The sequence below is a fragment of the Leptonychotes weddellii genome, chromosome 4 (assembly GCF_054177405.1).
Source record: "Leptonychotes weddellii isolate Sample4059 chromosome 4, ASM5417740v2, whole genome shotgun sequence".
NCBI lineage: Eukaryota > Metazoa > Chordata > Mammalia > Carnivora > Phocidae > Leptonychotes > Leptonychotes weddellii.
Window position 1 is genome coordinate 105,837,003 of NC_138372.1, and position 20,849 is coordinate 105,857,851.

General features: G+C 37.7%; 1 protein-coding gene and 1 pseudogene across 3 annotated transcripts in view; both read right to left on the minus strand.

Moving 5' to 3' along the window:
- TOX (thymocyte selection associated high mobility group box) overlaps positions 1 to 20,849 on the minus strand; it is a 297,279-nt gene that overhangs the window by 57,010 nt on the left and 219,420 nt on the right. The gene's annotated exons all lie outside the window — the stretch shown is intronic.
- LOC145721133 (rRNA-processing protein FCF1 homolog pseudogene) lies at positions 4,068 to 7,675 on the minus strand (annotated as a pseudogene).

Genomic DNA, 20,849 nt, shown 5'->3' on the forward strand with positions numbered 1-20,849 from the left:
TTTTATTTATTTATTTGAGAGAGAGAATGAGAGACAGAGAGCACGAGAGGGAGGAGGGTCAGAGGGAGAAGCAGACCCCCTGCTGAGCAGGGAGCCCGATGCGGGACTCGATCCCGGGACTCCAGGATCATGACCTGAGCCGAAGGCAGTCGCTTAACCAACTGAGCCACCCAGGCGCCCAATAAATAAAATCTTTAAAAAAAAAAAATTATTTATTTATTTGAGAGAGAGAATGAGAGACAGAGAGCATGAGAGGGAAGAGGGCAGAGGGAGAAGCAGACCCCCCGCTGAGCAGGGAGCCCGATGTGGGACTCGATCCCGGGACTCCAGGATCATGACCTGAGCCGAAGGCAGTCGCTTAACCAACTGAGCCACCCAGGCACCCCTCTTTTTCTTTTTCTAGATGAGAGGTAGTGTGTTGTAGTGAAGGGAATTCTGCTCGTGACATCATCAGACTGGTTCTGAATCTAACGAGTTGTCTTGCCTTTAATTGACCCTCATTTTCAATCTCTGAATTAGGGATAACAATCTTTCAACAACAAATATTCACTGGTGCCTACTTTGCACCAGGTACTGCCATAGGAACCACATAAACAACAGTGAGCAAACACAGTGAATGAGATCTCTGTCCTTACAAGCTCATTTTCAAGGGCAGGGAGGGGATAGACAATAGGATAAATATTAGATGTGATTTGTTTGATAATGTTACATTGTAGGGAGACAAAAATGAGAGAAGTGTACTGACCTTAAATGCTTGCTTAAGCATGGATGGATCAAGATAAAGACTATGAAGAGGTTCTGGCAAACGTAAAAGCTATTTTTGTGGTTTTTTGGTCACCTGGGTCACCTCTTGTGGAAGATGCAGATCTTTTATCTTTTGCTATCGTCTAGAGTCACTTTCCTTGACTAGTTCTAGTTCTTGGTGAGCCTCTGACAGAGTTGTGGCCAAGCATTCTGGTAGCCAAAAGCTTGCATCTGTGGAGACCTTTTCTGGGAGAAGCCGGGCAACTTAAGTCAAAGAGCACAGGGTTTCACTGTGAGAAAGGCAATAGCCCAGATAAAGGTTGAACTTATTACCCGGATGTTAATGGCTCCCTGATCACAGCTAATAGGCTAACTGGTAGATACAAAGTTCAAAAAAATTTAAATACATAAAAAGGTATTCTAGGTCATAGTATACTATTCTCTCCCATCAACTCTGTACACATAACCCCTCCTTTGGATTGCAACAATGGCCAGAAGGTTATGGCGTATAGTGACACGCAGTTGGAAAGATGTTCCACTCAAATTGAGGCATTCGTGTCTGATTGCTTCGTGCCAACACAATTTGTCTCCTACTGTTACTGTTAAACTATCAACGTCAGTATTATCAAGCTGACCTTGTGCTCCAGTGTGCCCTTGAGGGGACTCCTCTGCCTGGCTCAAATAAAACAAACATGCAAATGTACAACAAGCAAGCTTGACTCTTAACTGACAAAGAGCATCTCTCGTAATTCCAATTAATGGCAGGATATGGAGAGCGACTAAAAGCTCTGTCTTATCTGAAAGGGTTTGGGAGACCATCTGGTCAACCCTCTGATTCCCAAAATACCTGAATTAGCAGTTCCTACAAAATTGTACACCTCTGTTAAGAGGAGTCTGTGAGTGGCTCTGGATCTACCTATGATTAGAGTCAATGAAGTCCTTGATTTGTATAAATTGTGCCTTTTGCATCTGCACTACAAAGTGTAGGCAGTGCTTTGTTCATGGGACTATAATCTTATATTAAAGTGTACTCAAACATGCTAATGTCTGTTCACATCTCTGCTTTGATATGCCCAAAGAAGGGATTGAGTAATGTGCCTTATTTTCAGAATACTTTCAAAGGATTGTGTGCATTGAAACAAAAAGAATAGGTTGGAAAGATAGGTGAGAAGAAAATTGGGAAATGCTACGAGACATGCCCTATGGGAGTTGTGGTTTATCTATGGGAAGTAGCCCTGGATATTTATAGCATCAAAAGTCAGCTGAAATGGTTCTTTATACTATATTTAAACCTGAAAATTTAACTGAATTTCATACTTTCCACTGCAATGTTAATGGGATGCTAGTAAAAATGGAGATGTCAAGTGGGATATTGACTTCTTAACATCAGTTCAGAAAGTGACATTTGAGTTCATTTAGAGGCTCTTAAATCATTAGATACACATGACATTCACTTAAAAGTACATCTCAAGAAGCAAAATTAAAACTTTGTATTCTGCTTGGGCCCGATAGCTTTCCTATGCAGAATATTTGTATGTTCCCAAGTTATTAGGGACTTCAGGAAAAGTACAATTTTAAATTAGCATTTTATTATGGAAATCATTCAATAATCCTTTTAATAATGTATTATAAAACATTAAAATAGCATGAAACCAAGATAGGAAAAGGTTGGAAATCCTCTTCTACTGAGTATAATATTAATAATTTGGTAAAATCAGTCTAGGAAAATTACAATGTCTTTCAGTTCCTTTAAAGTGTCTGACTCTGTAAGTGACCTTAAGCTCCTTTAAAACAATTAAAAAATTCAAATATTTATCTGCCAAAATATTATAGCATGTTAGATAATGGGATGAATATTGTTATATGCAGTCTCTGTATTTCTGGGTATACCTAATTTAGTTAATATTAACATTACTCATTTATGCTTTTATGCACTTTGAGTTACATAAGGTAAAGGTCTCAAAACTAATCATAAAAACTGGTGACTATTATTCATGCTAATATAATAACCCTTTCTCTAAAACAACTGCCAATAAATTTCATTATAAAAAGTTATTAAAAGGGTTAAAAACCTATTAAATGTCAAAGAATTTGCCTGACTCAAACTTCTAATAAAGAAAGAGAATAGGCTTTCTTTCTGAATTATTTAAATCTTTACTGACTGTGCAATGAACCATGAAATTAGAAAAGTGTTATTAGAAGTGTTTTCTGGTTTTTATAAAAGTTGGAGCCCAGAATGTATCAAGCCACAGTCTTTAACTAGACTAGTTAAAGCAGTAGGTTTTTAATCCCAAATACATGGCTTCTACTGATATAAAGGTCATAATTAAAACTCCATCCTGTAACTTGGTGATAATGAAATTACTATCGGAGAAGAAAACATGTTCATTTAGAACATATGGACTACATGTTCTAATTTTAATTTGGACAAATATCTTCAATTTTTTTGATTTTTCAATGTCCACTAACATAGACCCACTCAACTAATAATTAGGTTTTAATAGTGACTAATTTTAAAGCACTAATGCTAACATTTTGAATTATCTGTCATTTACAGGCTTAACATCTATAAAATATATGTTGAAATTAGATAATTATAGTATAGAAAGTTAAAATGGATCATAATTCTGCATGATTATAACCCTGTATGATAATGGCATAAATTTAGGTTTCAATAATAAAAAATAGCAAATATACCTTTCACATTTTAAATCTATTTCTCCAGGAAATTACATTTAGTACAACTGATTTGAACTGGTCTACACCTGACAGGCAGGTAACTGTCCACACCACCCATCAGTCTCAACTGTTCAGTGCTAGCCTTTGGTAACTGTGGGTTGTTGTTGTTGCTGTTTTATGTGAGCAGTCATCTGACTTATAAAAAGATGTAACAAAATTTAAAATGATACAAAATACCAATTTCAAAACAACATCAAAAAGTGAGTGTATTGGGGTGCCTGGGTGGCTCAGTCGGCTAAGCGTCTGCCTTCAGCTCAGGTCGTGATCCCAGAGTCCTGGGATCGAGCCCCATGTCAGGCTCCCTGCTCAGTGGGGAGCCAGCTTCCCCTCTCCCTCTGCTGCTCTCCTCGCTTGTGCTCTCTCTCTCAAATAAATAAAATCTTTTTTATTTTTTATTTTTTAAAGATTTTATTTATTTTTTTGACAGAGAGAGACATAGCGAGAGCAGGAACACAAGCAGGGGGAGTGGGAGAGGGAGAAGCAGGCTTCCCGCAGAGCAGGGAGCCCGATGCGGGACTCGATCCCAGGACCCTGGGATCATGACCTGAGCCGAAGGCAGACGCTTAACGACTGAGCCACCCAGGCACCCAATAAAATCTTTTTTAAAAAAGTGAGTGCATTTACCCATACTCAGCTCATAACAGAGCAAATAGGTCATTGGACTGATTTATGCTATAGCATATTGCTATATGAACTGGCAACAGAAGAAGTTGGTGGAGGAAGGCAGAGGAACACAATCATCTGGCTCCACAATCATCTGGCATCCGCTCAGTGTTGTATCTGTGGTTAGAAATGATGGGAACTCCGGGGAACTTCCCATTCTTTGTTTAAGGTCCCGGTCAACTGTGCCCACAATGTAACACTTAGGCTGACTTACTCTCTGTACTAAGTGGTCGTCTGCATAGGTTCCTTTGTGTGTGCATGATAATCATTCAAATCTTGGATCCTTGGCAATCCTTAGAGCCACTTGATCCTTTTGCCCCTATTTCTCAATTTCAGCCATCACAGTCAGTTATACAAGTCATACAAGATACACTTGGCATATGGAGTAGTCCCTCATTGACTGTACTAAGTCAAGTTTGACTTTAATGGAAAGGTTGATAAAGTAGGTATCAACCATGATGTGGTAAGGTGTGCCCAGCTGTGTGTGATATTGGAAGAATAAGCAGGAAGGATATTGGAAGACTTCTTTTTCCTTGAGTGCACTGGGATCTTGCTTTTCTTTCTTTTTAGGTTTCAATCTATCCTTCTCTTTAAGGCTCTGATCTCAGAGACTAAGCACTGGCTTCATGGTCAAATACTTCCTCGCTTTCTTTTGCTTCCCCGTTCATGAGGCACTCTTCTTTCTGGTAATTGTGGTCTTAAGTTCTTTTATTAATAATATCTACGACTTACTGGTCCTCCTTGATATACTAAGCACAGAGCCCTGTTTAACCTTCACAATAACCAGGTGAGACCATCACACCCATGAAGGACCAAAGGCTCAGTGAGGAGATCCTTCAGCTATTCAATAAGTGGACCAGCTGGAATTTGTCACAAGCTGCTTGACCTGCAAGCCTGTATCATTACCATGGCACCTCTGTTATTGATCCAGTATGTGAACTGATATTTTTTAGATGTGCTTTTTAACAAAGGATAGTTGGAAGAGCTTGCTGAGGAAGATACAGCTAGAACCTCAAACGACTGACTTTAAAGCGCTGATGCTTTGGGTAGGAAATTCAGCTGGAAATGTGTTACTGAACACTTGCTCTGTGCCTGGTACTATGATAGATCGTAGGGGAAATAATGGCCGATAAGACCGTCCCTATGATTGAAGAGCTCACGGGGTAGGGAGATATACTGTAATACAAGTCAGGGGGGTTAGCTGTCGTAACCAAAAACGCACTGCTATATAGACTTGCAGAGGAGGAAGTATGATTTCCACCGGGACTGAAATGTGCAAATAATGTTGCAACAAGGAGTCTGTCTGCAATGACTGAAACTGCTGTGAGCGCTGCGGAGAACTAAGGATGCTTTTAAAACAAAACAAGCACACAAAAGCAGAAATAGACCAATAAAAACAGAGAACAAGCTGACAGCTGCCAGAGGTGGAACAGATGGGCAAAATGGTGAACTGTGAATGGAGAGGCAGTTACGGGCTTCCAGTTATGGAATGAGTAAGTCGGGGGGTAGTGGTTGGGGGGTGAAAAGCACAGCACAGGGAATACAGTCAATGGTACTGTTTTGGTGTTGGGTGGTGACAGGTGGCAGCTAAGCTTGTGGTGAGCCCAGCATAACGTACAGACTTGTCCAATCACGCTGCTGGACCCCTGAAGCTAAGTGACATCATGTATCAACCATATTTCAATAAAAAAATGCTTTTTAAATAGGAAGACATTTGAAAAGTGGGAATAAATGGGACTTGAACTCTGAAGGCAATACGATGAACACTAAGATACATCATTTGATTATTGGACAGTCAACTCTACTTGCTGTAGTTTCGCAAAAGTGACGATTTGTCTAAGATACTGTGAAAAAATTGAGCAAAACTAAAATCATCATGTGGCTTTTCCACTCAAGTAAACCTTAACCATTCAGCACACAATCAAATCATATTTTTAAAAAACTGTGACCGAGAGCAGTCTGATAGTTTGGTTTCCACTTGGGAATTAGCAATTTGAGTGTCCAATGTTTTGCCTTTTAAGTTTTAGGATTGCTAGAGACTTTGTGGTTTCAAGACTATCTGTCAAAATATTCTGATGTATCAAGTTGTTCTAACTGAAAGAAGCCCATAAAACACACTAACAGTTGACGCTACATCAGCAGAGAGACCATTTTATCAAACCCTAAATACGGGCCTACGGTTTCAAAAATAACTTGGGTTTTTACACTGGGTCCTGAAAAACATTTATGGGCACACCAGCATAGTCATTTGGATCGGGATCTCTGCAACATTCCTTTCATTAGCTACCAGTGTTGCCACATAAACTGTGCTTTCATTGAACCACTGACTCAAACACTTTGATCAAAACTTTTCTTGATATTTGCCCCACTTGTCCATCAGTGCCATTCACCTGTTAGTGACGGATATTATGGAAGGAAAAAGAAAAAGAAAACACTCTGCAAGGGAAGTGAGAAGGCGCAAGTCTTTCTGTGGTCTAGGCTGGGCTCCTGGATTAATTATGTGAACGCTTCACAACTCCCTGAGACAAAAAGGAAAAGTACAAGGAGTATAAGACAGATGCGCTGTGGGGAATGAGTGCTGAGTGGACATCATTTGCCTCAAAATATATTTCCTTCCCCTCTCATAGTAAAAGACTAAATGGATGCTTGATGGGTTTGCTGGTATCAGGAACTTTTAACAGAAAAGATCTTTCTGCACATTACATTCAATTTTTGATGAAGACAACTTTTTCCACCTGCTTAATCATTAAGTGGTGTCTCTCCTACTTGTTCTCCCTGAAGAATGGGTTGGCTGGGACTCTGGGGAGCCGTTGACCTTAAAGCACAGTAGGCAGTGCCTTCTAGGACATGGTATACAAAGGATTCATCCACATGAGGGTGATGAATCTGTGTTAGATTATAATAATTCTAACGTGGGCCTTGCCCCGACAGGGAGGCTATCTTAGAATAAGAATTCAATTAAGTTAGCAGTAGGTCTTAATATTCATGCCCATAATCTGGGTAACATAATTTCAGTAAAATGTCTAAAAATTCCCAGGAAAGCGGGTGTCCTTTTTAATTAAAATTTAATTTAGTGTCTTGGTATTTTGTTTTGTTTTAATTCTTGAAAACTGCTCTAGAGCGCCTTTGCCTACTTTTCTGCCCCAGTTCAACACCTGATTCTAAATGAAATGGAATAAATATTCTTTTTATCATGAATCTTGAAGGATTTCAAGAACATGAATTTTTCTCTCAATAATCATTTTGCCATTTTGTAACTGTGGAATATGGACTTACTGTTCGCTGATCTGTGGACATACCCTTTCTGGTGAACGCATTTTTTTTTTTTGGTAAAGATTTATTTATTTATTAGAGAGAGAGAGCATGAGTGGGAGGGGCAGAGGGAGGGAGAGAGAAACTGAAGAGGACTCCCTGCGGATTATGGAGCCTGAGGCGGGGCTTGATCTCCGAACCCTGAAATCATGACCTGAGCAGAAATCAAGAGTTGGAGGCTTAATAGACTCTACCACTCAGGCACCCCTAGTGAATGCATTTCTGATCTTTAAAGTGTTATGTGCAAAAAGAAAAGTAAAATAAAACAAAGTAATAGTTAGCTAAGAAGTTTGTTTGGTTGGATTCTTGTTAATAAAGATTTTAATCTGCCAGGGGGTATTTTTTAAAATTAGAAGTAATATTCAACTTGTTACTTTATTATTTTATTTCCTAAATTTTAGTAATAGTATTGACATATTTTAACAAGAAAAAAGGACTACCATCATCTCAGATAAAGCCTAAAAGTCTATTTTGAGGCTAAATCCATATACTAACAGAGCTATTTAAACAATAAAATCCTGTATCATAAAAGTTTTTACTTGCATATAGTTATATAGAGATCGTTGTACGAGAAGCTCCACTAACCAACATACTCATCAAGCTTTGGTTCAAAAGGAAAGAGCAACAGGAACAAAGTTCTGGACATTGGAAAGGATGAATTTTTCTAGGATTGGCTTAATTGCTAACCTGGTGAACCCCAAACATTTCAGTGCCACCAGAATAAAAATTATTTAGTATGAGAACTTACTGCAACAAAGTTACTGATAAGAACAGCTGTCCTATTAGAATTTACTTTTGGACACCTCAACTTTTATTCTTTCTATTCTTTTCTTACACAATGCCAGGGAAGAAGCTTAACTTAGGTGCATTTTTTTCCCAAATGATACCCTGTATCCAGAAAAAGTGTTAACTGGCAGAATGGCAGTTTTGAATATAATTAGAATCTTACTCACTGGTCAGTTATGTATATTGATACTTGCAATCTGCTGTCCTTTATTCCCTGATAGTAAAATAACCCAAATAGCAATGTCGAATCAAGGGGCTGTTAAGAATGTCCAATACAGGTGCCACTGCAAGGCAGGATATTTCTTGTAAGTTATGAAAAATGCACTTTGCTCATGGGTAAAATGTAGTTTAATGATATGGAAATAAATTCACGGTTTTTCTATACTGTATTTACAATTTTGCGTCTAAAACATAGTTAATATCTCTAGCATCATTATATGACCACAAGATGACAGCTCCAATAAATGGGAAAAGTCTCAATTACATTGATCGACTGAAGGAAAAGAGAAAAACTCGCATCATTGAAGTTTAAAGCCTATTACAAGGAAGCAAGAAGAATATCTACCCTGCAGTTTTTAAATTTAAAACCATCTGATCATTTTTCTGCATCTACATTTTATAGAAGCTAATAGAATTTTTCAGTTACAATTTATTTTCTAAAGAAAAAAAGTGTTCTCAGAAAAGACAGAAGTCAGAACCTTTAAAAAAAAAAGTGTATTATATTTTATTTCCCCTTTCACAGGCCAGGGGTATTTTAGTCGAGGACTATAAATATTTGTATTTTAATGTTTTCCTTCTTAAATGAAACAGTTAGGGAGATAGCTTTTGGGGGGCTTATGTTTCTTGCCTCCCCCCACCAGAACTTTCCTTGGATGTTCACTGCGTGTTACACGGATGCAGCGGTGGCCTGGATTTGGTGGGGGAGGAGGGCAGGGGGAGGGGGGAACTGGAGGAACTAAAGGGAGACGGGTCCGGATGAACAAGGCTCTACCCTTCAGTCTCTCAAGGGCAACCTCCTCAGAGAGATTTGCCCTGATAAGCAGTTGAATACAGAACCATTTGGTAAAGCTCCAAGCTCTCCCAGAGAATTCTGGCTATTGTTTGTGGATTCTCATGCTAGTTTTCATGCTAGGAAATTATGGTACAGAATTACCAACTGACAATGGGCCACTTTGACTGGCTTTTCTGTGGGTCGACTGATGAGAAAGTTATTTCTTGTAAGTCCCAGGTGATTATTAATTAATTAATAGAGGATCAAGAACGGAGGGGTCTTCATCCAGCAAACATGACAGAAAATTTTGGGTAAGGTGAGAAAAAAACCATGACTCCTAGTCTTCAAAAATTTTCAAATTCTAGGGTAAAATCCTTCTAAGATACTTAAAGATTAGTATTTAGAATTTCTCAACATACTAAAAACTTAAGAAAGAACTCAATGAAAATAAAAGTACAACAATAAAATTTGTGAAATGCAGCAAAAGCAGTGTGTTGACAGAAACTTATACCATTAAATACATGTATTAGACAAGAAGAAAGGTCTAAAATTAATAACCTAAGTGTTTTGTCTTAAGAAATCAGAGAAGGAAAAGCAATTTGAGCCTAAACATAGGAGAAGAAAAGAAATAATAAAAATTAAAGGTGAAATCAATGAAATTGACAACAAAACAGTAGCAAAAAAATCAACAAAGCCAAAAACTGGTTCTTAGAGAAATCAATAAAATTGATAAACCACTGGACAGGCTAACTAAAAAAAAAAATTTGAGGACACTAATTACAGTATCAGATATGGAAAGGGAGTCATCCCTACTGATGCCAAACACATTAAAAGGATAATAAAGTAATGATATGAAAACCTCTAGGCTCACAAATTTAATAATTTAGATGAAATGGAAAAACTCCTTGAGATTCAAAAACTACCAAAATTCATACAAAGAAAAATAGATAACCCAAAAAAGCCTGTATCTATTAAATAAATTAACCAATAATTAACAATGTTCCAAAAAGAATCACCAGGTCCATGTAGTTTCTAACAAATATTTGTGGAAGAAATCATACCAATTCTCTGTAATATCTCCAGAAACAGAGGAAACACTTCCTAACCCATGTTACAAGACCTCAAATTTCCTAATATCACTATAGATTAAAAACCCGACAAGAAAACTACAGACCAATAACTCTCATAAAGATAAATGCAAAAATCTTCAATAAAATATTTACAAGTTGACTCTAATGATGTATAACAAGAATACATACCACAAACAAGTAGAATTTATTCTAAATATGCAAAGCTAGCTCAACATTACAAATCTATCTGCGTAATCCAACACATCTCCAGGCTAAAGAAAGGGGTGGGGGAATAAAAATTGATGTTAAAGGTACAAACTTGTATCAAGTAGTAAATAAGCCACAGTGATCGAATGCACAGTATAATGAATATCGGCAATATTGTACTATAATTATGTGATGTGATAAATATCACCACAATGGCAATCATATTGTAATATATAATGTATTAAAGTAACACATTTTGCACCTTAAATTTACACTATGTTATATGTCAAACATATTCAATGAAAAAAATAGGCTAAAAAAGAAAAATCATATGATCCTATCAATAGATGCAGATCTATAGATCCAACATAATCCCAATCAAATCTCAGCAAGCCATTTTATAGACATAAGAACACTTCATAGATATAAGAAGTTTACATGGAAAATAAAGGACCTAGGAGAGCCAATAGAATACTGAAGAAGAACAAAGTTGGAGGACTCAGGCTGCCTGATTTCAAGACTTACTATCAAGCTACAGTAATGAAGATAGAATGGTATTGGCAAAAGAATAGACACATGGATCAATGGAACAGAATAGATAGCCCAGAAATAGATCCATACAAATATAGTCACTGATCCTTGGCAAGAGAACAAAGGCAATTCAATGGAGAAATAACATCTTTTCAACAAATGATGCTGGAACTATTAGACATACATATGCAAAAGAAAAAATGTATGAGATATTTCATTCAGTACTAGAGGGAATGGTAAATGGTACATTACTTTGGAAGACATTTTGACAGTTTCTTACAAAATTAACATAGTGTTACCAAACAATTTAGTGATCGCAATCCTAGGTAATTACCCAATTGATATGAAAACTTATGACCCCCCAAGAACATGCACACAAATATTTGTAGCAGATTTATTCATAATCACCAAAAAAATCCTTTAGTAGGTGAATGGATAAATAAAATCTAGTATATCCATACAATGGAATATTTTTCAGTGATAAAAAGAAATGAGCTATAAAGCCATGAAAAAGCATGAATGAATCTTAAATGTATATTGCTAAGTGAAAGAAGCCAGTGTATTTTCAATTATATAACATTCTGGAAAAGGCAAAACTAGATAGACCGTAAACACAGATGGTCAAATGTTCAGGAAGAAAAGGTGATTAAATAGATAAAACAAAGGGAATTTTTTAGGGCAGTAAAACTATTCTGTATGATGTTGTAATGGTGGATATAGGACATTAAGCATTTGCCAAAACCTACAGAACTTTACGGCACACAAAGTAAATCTTCATGTATGCAAATTAAAAAAATATTTAGGAGGTTGGGGAACTCCAGAATGGAATGAAGAATAGGACAAAAGAATCTCTATGTATTGCAAATCTATGAAAAAATCTCAATAAGGAGATGGGTAAGAAGTTGCTGACCTAAGTAACTTTGGACATGAGTAGTCAGACAAAAGGCAAAAGGAACTGTGTGTTAGCACTGTATCCTAGTTGATAAAGTTGTTTCCCACAGGAGCGTGGGTTACCAATTCTGATACTGCTATACATGGTACTTGGAATGGGACAATAAAGTAAATGAAGAGTGGACAGTGGGGCCACGCTTCTCACTGTTGTTGTGGGAGGTTACAGATAAGCAAGGTCAGAAGGCTCTGTGGCAATGGATTAGAGCTGAAGACACCAGTATGAAGTACTATTTAGCTTATTATAGACACAGATGGCTACATATACAAACCTTTATAGATGTGTGTATAAATACAGGTCAATATTCATGCATATAGGCCCCTGCTCTGTCAGCTGAGAGAGGTCCTGGGAGCAGTGAAGCCCCAGTAGCAGTGAGCCTACTGAGTGGCCAGATCTGAGTTTCTGATACCATTCTCTAATAAAAGGAACCAGGGCTCCTTGGAGAAAAGGCTGATTCTAGGACAGGAACAGAAAATATATAAGATGAACCTGCAGTATTTTGTAGTGACAGAAAATAAGTGTCCAAAATACAAACACACACACACACACACACACACACACAGAGTCATGGGTGTTTGTTAGAGGGATACAGAAGCCAACTGAAAGAGCTCCCAATAGCCAAGCTGGAACAATTTGAGATGATAGATAGATAGATAGATAGATAGATAGATACATACATACATACATACATACATACATACATAGTTAAACAGATAGATCAAATAGTATTAGATTTAACCCAAAGTATAAAAATAAATACCCATGAGTCCATAATGAAAAAAGTAAATGAATGGATAAATAAACAAATAAATGGGAGAGAATAGACAAGTCTGCAATGCAGAAGAATTTCAAATACTTTATGTAGATACTCACCTTCAAGGCTGGGGATCATAACACCCCATTCCTTAAATGTGAGCTGCACAAAATGACTTTCTTGCAAAGAATGCAGTATGATAAGGGAGAATTAAAAAACAAACAAACAGTATCTCTACAGTGCAGAGACCTGACAAACACTACTTCAGCCCCATGATCAAGGTTACCATCAACCATGATAAGTTATATTGATAATACGAACCCTTGGCATGATCTGATGAGAATGGTACTTTATGGTTTTCCTTCTGGAACCATATTACTCCAATGTAATAGTGAAAAAAAACATCAGATGAATCATGGTCAAGAGACATTCTACAAAATACCTGACAATACTTCTTAAAACTGTCAAAGTTGTCAAAAACAAGGAAAATCTGAGAAATTCCCACAGCCCAAGAGGAACCTAAGGAGATATGACAATGAAACATAATGTGCTATCCTGGATGGTATCCTGGGGACACAGAAAGGAGACATTAGGGAAAAGCTGAGGATATCTAAATAAAGTATGGACTTTAGATAAGAATCATGTATCAATATGAATTCATTATACATGACAAGTATACCATACTCACATAAGATGTAAATAATAGGGGCAACTAGGTCTGGGGTATGTAGGGACCCTCTGTACTATCTTCACAGTAATTTAGTAAATTAATAAGTTCTCTAAAATAAAAAAAAATTTTTGTTGTTTAAACTGGTCCAGTTTTACTACTAGTAGCTGAGCTATATGCTAACCAAGAATCAGGTATATTAGTTCCCAAACCTGTTTATGCCATCATATTTATTAATGCAATTGCAGCATTTATTCAAATAACATACAAACTGATTAAATCTGCATGCATGCAAAGAGAATTGTTTCTGTATAAATCAAATTTAATGCTCTGGAAAGACTGAATAAAGATATGCTATTTAAAAACATCCTGCCTAATTATGACAGAATGATACTGTTAAAGATTTTAAAAAATATTGCAAGCATGTATAAAGAATCTTCCTTCAGGTTGTCTCATAAGAATCTTTAAATTCTTGCACTGTTTTAAAGAAATTGAAAGAGAAAATATGCATAGACAGAGTTTTATGGCTATGGTTCATACTACAAATTGCACACAGGGCTGTGATCATAGGCCCAGCACTGAGAGAACCTTGGTCCTCCCCCAAAATGACTCGATATTTGCTTGCTCATCTGCTCTTGTGGCCAAGTAATTATTGTGTCCTGATCTTTCTACTTCCTTCCAAAAATCTTAGTTGGATGTAGAAAGAAGTTCTCTGCAGATTACAATCTCACATGCATGAATCATGGTAAGGCTGAAAATGTTAGCCCTGGAATTTTGTCAACCTCCCCTCCCACCAAGTGCTCACTGTGCTGGCATTGGTTGGGAGCGTTCAAAAATAAGGTGCTAAAACTTCTACTAAACATCTGTGGAAGATACTAGTAACATACTGCATACTAGTGCAGATCTTCTTTGATAAACCACAAGTCAAAAATGCATTTAACCCCCAACCTACCAAACATCACAGCCTAGCCTAGCCTACCGTAAAAGTGCTCCAAACACTTAGAGTAGCCCACAGTTGGGCAAAATCATCTAACACAAAGCCTATTTTCTAAAAAAGTGTTGAATACTTCATGAAATTTATTGAATACTGTACTGAAAGTGAAAAACAGAATGGTTGTATGGGTACAGGATGGTTGTAAGTGTATCATGTGACTGTGACCACTGCCCCTGCCCAGCATCTCGAGGGAGGATTGTACTACATGTTGCTAGCCTGGAAAATGATTCAAACTCAAAATTCCAAGTACAATTTCTATTGAACGTGTATTGCTTTTGTACCATCATGTAGTCAAAAAATCCAATTTTACTTATTTGAGAGAGAGAGAGCAAGAGAGCGGGGTGAGGGGCAGAGGGAGAAGCAGACTCCCTGCTGAGCAAGAAGCCCGATGCAGGGCTTGATGTGGGGCTTGATCCCGGAACCCTGGGATCACGACCTGAGCCGAAGGCAGAGGCTTAACTGATCGAGCCACCCAGGCACCTAGTTGAAAAATCTTAAGTCGTACCATTGTAGGTTGGGAACTGTGTGTATACTAGTAGAATATCTGACTATGTTTATTCTTTGCTCTTTTTTTTTTTCTTAAGATTTTATTTATTTATTTGAGAGAGAGAGAGATAGCAAGAGAGAGCACAAGTGGGAGAGGGGCAGAGGGAGAGGGAGAAGCAGGCTCCCTGCTGAGCAGAGAGCCTGATGTGGGGCTTGATCCCAGGACCCTGGGATCATGACCTGAGCCTGAGGCATACGCTTAACCGACTGAGCCACCCAGGCGCCCCTGTTCTTTGCTCTTGAGCTGTCTAGCTGCTGAGAGTTTCCATGAATACTGGCTATTTCTCCTCCACAATCTGTTTAAGGGCAGAAACCAGAAATTTCTTGAGTGACTTGTCACTTCTGAAAAGAATACATAACATGAATGCCAGGAAGCTTTTCTCACCATGATAGATGAAGACCTATTGTTGGCCAAGTGTTACAGGATGTGGACCCTATCATCAATCACACTGAAGACAAACAAATTTCGAGAGTGTTCTTTTTACCTGACTAGTGAGTCTACTGTGAGGGACTTCATCCATCTATGCCTGGCATACATTCTACAGGTTTTCTAAGTGCTGGAAGTGTATCAATGAGTCCATCCATTTTTGTTTTCCCTGGTTGATTTTTAAAACTTTGCTATTAAAATTTTCTTAAGGGAAATTTTTTTCATTTCCACAGAAATACAGGAGTGCCTTTTCAGAATGATGGAATTTTTATTTTGTTTTGGAGAAAGAAAAGTGTGAAGGGTGTTTTGAGTGTGTGTGGGTAGATGGTGGTAGGAATATATGTGTTCCCAAGAACATTTTGGCTTCCTAAACACTTTGTGAGCACTAAGGTAATGCTGGTTTCTGGAATCACCTACTTAAGGCATTTCTGAGCCAAGATTCGAAAGCCAGAGCCAAGAATGAGAATCGTGTACTATTTATTGAGAGAAGAAAGTCTATTTGTATTAGACTCAATCCCCAAAGAAGGATGTCTAAAAATGTCAAAAAAAATTGCAAAATGTTGAAGGCAAAATTAATTTTTATTTACTTGTATTTACAACACAGATATGATGCCATTAAGAATGTTTAGGAGCAGAAAAGAAAGTTGCAAAGGATACAAAAGTATGCAGCGTGTCCAACACTGGAAGGTTGGACTCTCTGTTATCTCTAAGAACTCTGTAGATTGTGTCTTTATCTTTTCCACTCTGAAGCTCTATCTAAGCGTTCAAGAGGAGGATTCGTGAATTTCATTCATCCCAGGAGCCAGTGAGCACATAGAAGGCCTTTTGAGTACAAATCACAGTTTATAGTCCTTTTCAATAGTACTTTTTAATGTTTGGGACTAAGTACAAGACCTTTCTGGTGGTGATTTCTGTCACTGCTTCTGCATCACACACAGAAAGCCTACTAAGAAGACATTCTTTTATTTTTTTACTTATTTATTTACTTGTTTGTTTATTTATTTATTTATTTTAAGCAGAGATAATGTTTCTTAACATGGTGAGCAAGGAGGCATATTAGAGATTCTGCAATCAAAAATGTATCTTCCTTAGAAACTCTCCTGAAGTCGTTTGAAGACCTTGGGGATGAAGATATTATGTGGGTTGTCTACCAAAGAGGAATGTACTAGCACAGAGTAACTCAATATTTTGCACCTTCACTCTGACATAAAGTTTCTCAAAGATGATGTTCTGAGGTCAGTGATTTTTTTTTTTTTTAAGGGCAGTCTCAGTGATAGTGTAGACTTAGAAAAGTGATTTTCTTTTAGAATAGTAAGACAAACAAAAATAGAGCACTAATAAATTTAAAAGTCCACAACTTGGGGCACTTGGGTGGCTCAGTCGGTTAAACGTCCAACTCTTGATTTCAGCTCAGGTCATGATCTCATTGTGAGATCGAGTCCCGTGCTGGGCTCCATACTCAGCGTGGAGTCTGCTTGAGATTCTCTCTCTCCCTCTGCTCCTGTCCCCTGCACTCTCCCTCGTTCTCAAATAAATAAATAAATCTTAAAAAAAAATAAAGTCCACAATTTATAATTTCATGGTTGTGCATTAGAATAATTTAAACCCAAATCGTCTGGTTAAATATCTTTAATAGTTTTGGTGATATTCTTTGGCAGTTGGTTTTGTATCCAAAGGAGAGCAAAAGGCAAGAGCAGAGGGTGTGGCTCATGCCCTGGTGAAAGTTCAGGAAGGGTCAGAAGTTCTGGATTCTGCTCTAAGTTAGCCACAGTTAGCAAACACGAGTCGTCTCTGAGCTTCAGGTTTTGTTCTGGAAAATATGGGGGCATGACTAGGTGATTCCTGAAGTTTTCCTGTTTGGGGACTGCAGTTCAACATATGTATATTGCATGAATTACAAAAGAATGAATGCACAGCTTTAAGTTAGCTTCATCAAAGTTGTCACTGGTGCTTAAGATAGGCAGAACTGGCTCTCAAATTCGCCCAGATTATTCTTTCCCCTGTACGCTTAACCCGAAATAGGTAATAAAGTTTCCAAGAATGCCTCATTTTTCTGTCAGGTCATAATATTTAATTAATAAACTAGTTAAAGAGATAGATATTTTATACACTGAAACATTTCTACAAAATACACATGGTAATGTACAGTTTGTTTTTTATGTTTTTTTTTTTTTTTAAAGAAAGGATTCTGCTGCTGATGTATTAAGGGGAAGCTAAGTACCCCCAAATGAAAATACAGATATTTATTTAACAATATATGATAGAAATTGTGTGTGTGTGTACATATATATCAGTCTGAATTTCATCATGAGAACAAAGTTGTTAAATAGGCCAATACTGGGTACTGGTGAGCCGAACAGAATGCGTTATTATTGAGATGGCCTATACAAGTTCCCCAGACTCAAAGTACCTTTGGTAAAAGGCATCTTTAAACAATCACTAATTTGTATTAGTATTTTCCTTTTTTCAAATGGGCGGGGGGCGGAAATGAGGCAACTGTTAATATATGAAGCCGGCCCCAATCATTCATATCTCTGCTTGAATTACTTTAATCTGATTACTTTTCTCTTAAAGTTGTTGGGATCAGTTTCACTGAGCAAATGCGATTTTGCTCAGGAGAGTAGGACAGGGGTCCTTTTCCGTGGGGCAAAAAAAGATACAGATGCCCAGCCATGTGCGGCTAGCAGGTAGCATGAGGGGTCTAGGAGCAGAAAAGAAGGACACTTGAAAGGCTGGAATAAAAACTCAAGTTTGAGCATTTTCATTCCACAATGATTCATGCCCGACACTGCTGGGTGGAAGGAAATAGTTACAACTTGGCCTAGCCAGTTCTATTTTTCTCCTGGAAATGCAAATAAACATGAACAATATACTTTCAGACATGCAGAGAATGTTCTGAATTCCAATTAGTAAAGTCTCTTCAGTATATTACATTTTGAACTTTTAGGAAGAGGCACATTAATAATTTAGCTTTGAAGTGAACTAAAGTGAAATGATGTAGAATTAAAAGCATCACAAATGCTGCTGAAATATTTATGGAGACGGCATTTTGACTACAGGATCGCATTTATAGAATGATTTATGCCCTAGTTTCTGAGATCTCAGTTTACAAAAGAAGTCAAAGCTGAAACCAAATTTCACAACTGTGTTTCTCATTACGAGAAGATTTTCCACGTGTCTTCCTTTTCATTAATTATTACAATGATGCGTGTGGATGGTCCACGGCAGCATTATATACAATTTGCAAATAATTCCTCTGTAAACATATAAAAGATCTTGATGTGGTCTTTATACATTAGAAACTGCAACAGGGCAGGGGCATGCAGCTGAACATAATAAAATGCATCAGATGAGAGAAGAAAAGCACCAGCGTAGCTAGTTATGGCAGGGCTTGAGGGGATGTGTGGTCCACAACGGTCTCTAAAGTTTATTAATTCTGCACCAGTACCCCCAGATTATAGTAAATATATTCACTTTCCCAATCTTGGGAAACAGAGACTCAACGAGTCTTTTTAATAACTCCAACTTTGCTGCTGTTGGCACACACGGTTAGCAGAATCACAGCACTGCACAGAATCCAATAAAGCTTCTACCACCAAAGATATATGTAATCAAGGATCTGAAAGAACATCCTCTAGGTTAGATTCCGTCTCTCTTAACTTGTACTTCACAAAACAAACAGTCTCTTCAGGCAGAAAGAAAACATATGTCTGTCATCCAGAGCAAATATGAAGTCGTGCAGTGTAGTAAAATGTGTAGGCCTAGCAAACACTTCTTAATCCCCGTTAACAGCCTCTGTTTCATTACAGAAGTCGATGAATATGTTGGGAAAGACTACATGTTTAAAAAAAAAAAAAAAGCTGCAAAACTCTCCAATTGATTTTGCCTGTTCTAGATATTTTGTTTTGATTGCTCAGTGTCCTGAGGGTAGCAAAGGTCTTACCTTAGGTTACCCTGACTCTATTTCCAAGGTGGTGGGGGGCGCGGGGTTAGTGTTCGAGAGAATCAAACACTGACATGTCAGGTGTCTGAAGGTTGCCAGCAACTTGTGCGGACAGACTCACTCTTAGATTTCAGAAGAATTCAGATTTGAAATTCACCACTAGCAGTGCAATCAACTTTCAGGTTTATACCATCTACACCAACAATGCTTTCCCCCTCTTTATAGGAAGGTGGAACCAGGCGATGACTTAAAGTCAGGTGGTTCTTAGAGGAAAAGAGAAAATCGAGAATTTCCTTTGCCCTCCCTAGGTTCATACCATTGTCTGAAGAATGGGGAAAACCACAGATGGCCAAGGCCAAACATCGCTCTTCAGAGAAGATACTCTAACATCCTTTCTTAAAATCCCAAGTACAGTCTTTTGCAAGGCAAAGAAATTTTTAGCATTTAGGTCCATCATCTTTCTTCACAATCATGCTTATCATCGGGGGGTTTACCCATATTTCTTTTAAAATTTGCTCTGAAAGAATGACTTAATCCTTAGATGAATGTTGGGATAAACTGTGTCATTCGAAAATAGAGAAATCATCAATCAAATTCTATTTCACAGCAGTGACACCAGAGCAATGTGTTCTTGGCCTAACACAGTCAGCTTGCTTTGTCTTTGATAAAAATTCTATTTTTCTGTCCGTTTTTTGAGTCTTGTACTCAGTGCCCTTCTACAGCTTCCAGGTTTCAAGGCTGAAAAGGAAATAAGCCTTTGTAAAGGCATTTGTTGAGAATATTATATTCTTTGCCAGTAGACAGATCCTCACATAGGAATTGTGTTTGGGTAAATGCAACAGAAGGAAAATGAATAAAATCTCATTTCCATTAAGAGCTACATTCATGTGCAAAGGCCTCCAATTAGAATTCTATAGAATCTATGATGCTTTGATATTTGGTACAGAAATCATACTAGACTATTGGCATGATAACTAAGAATTTCTGTGTTTCTATGGTAATTTATTTTAGATAGTTTTGCCATCATGGCTAAAATGAAATGTCAATTAGTGCATATAATTTAGAAATTGCACTCCAGTCTTCCAGAATTTTAAGTAAAAGTCAGATGTTCTCCCAACAGAATAAAAATTAATTTTCTCCAAACGAGCATTACCACATTTCAAGGAAACCTTTCTAATTTTCACTTAAGGACTAAAAGGAATTACCTAATTTTGTGAACTGGAGACTATGTGAAATAACATATTTTTAGTCATTGTTATTATCTCAAACAAATACACTTTCCTACAAATGAAAAAAATATATGCCCCAATGGGGCGCCTGGGTGGCTCAGATGGTTAAGCGTCTGCCTTCAGCTCAGGTCATGATATCGGGGTCCTGGGATCGAGCCCCACATCGGGCTCCTGGCTCAGCCGCGAGTCTGCTTCTCCCTCTCCCTCTGCCTCTCCCACTGCTCATGCTCTCTCTCTCTCTGTATCTCTGTGTCGCAAATGAATAAATAAAATCTTTAAAAAAAAATATGCCCCAAG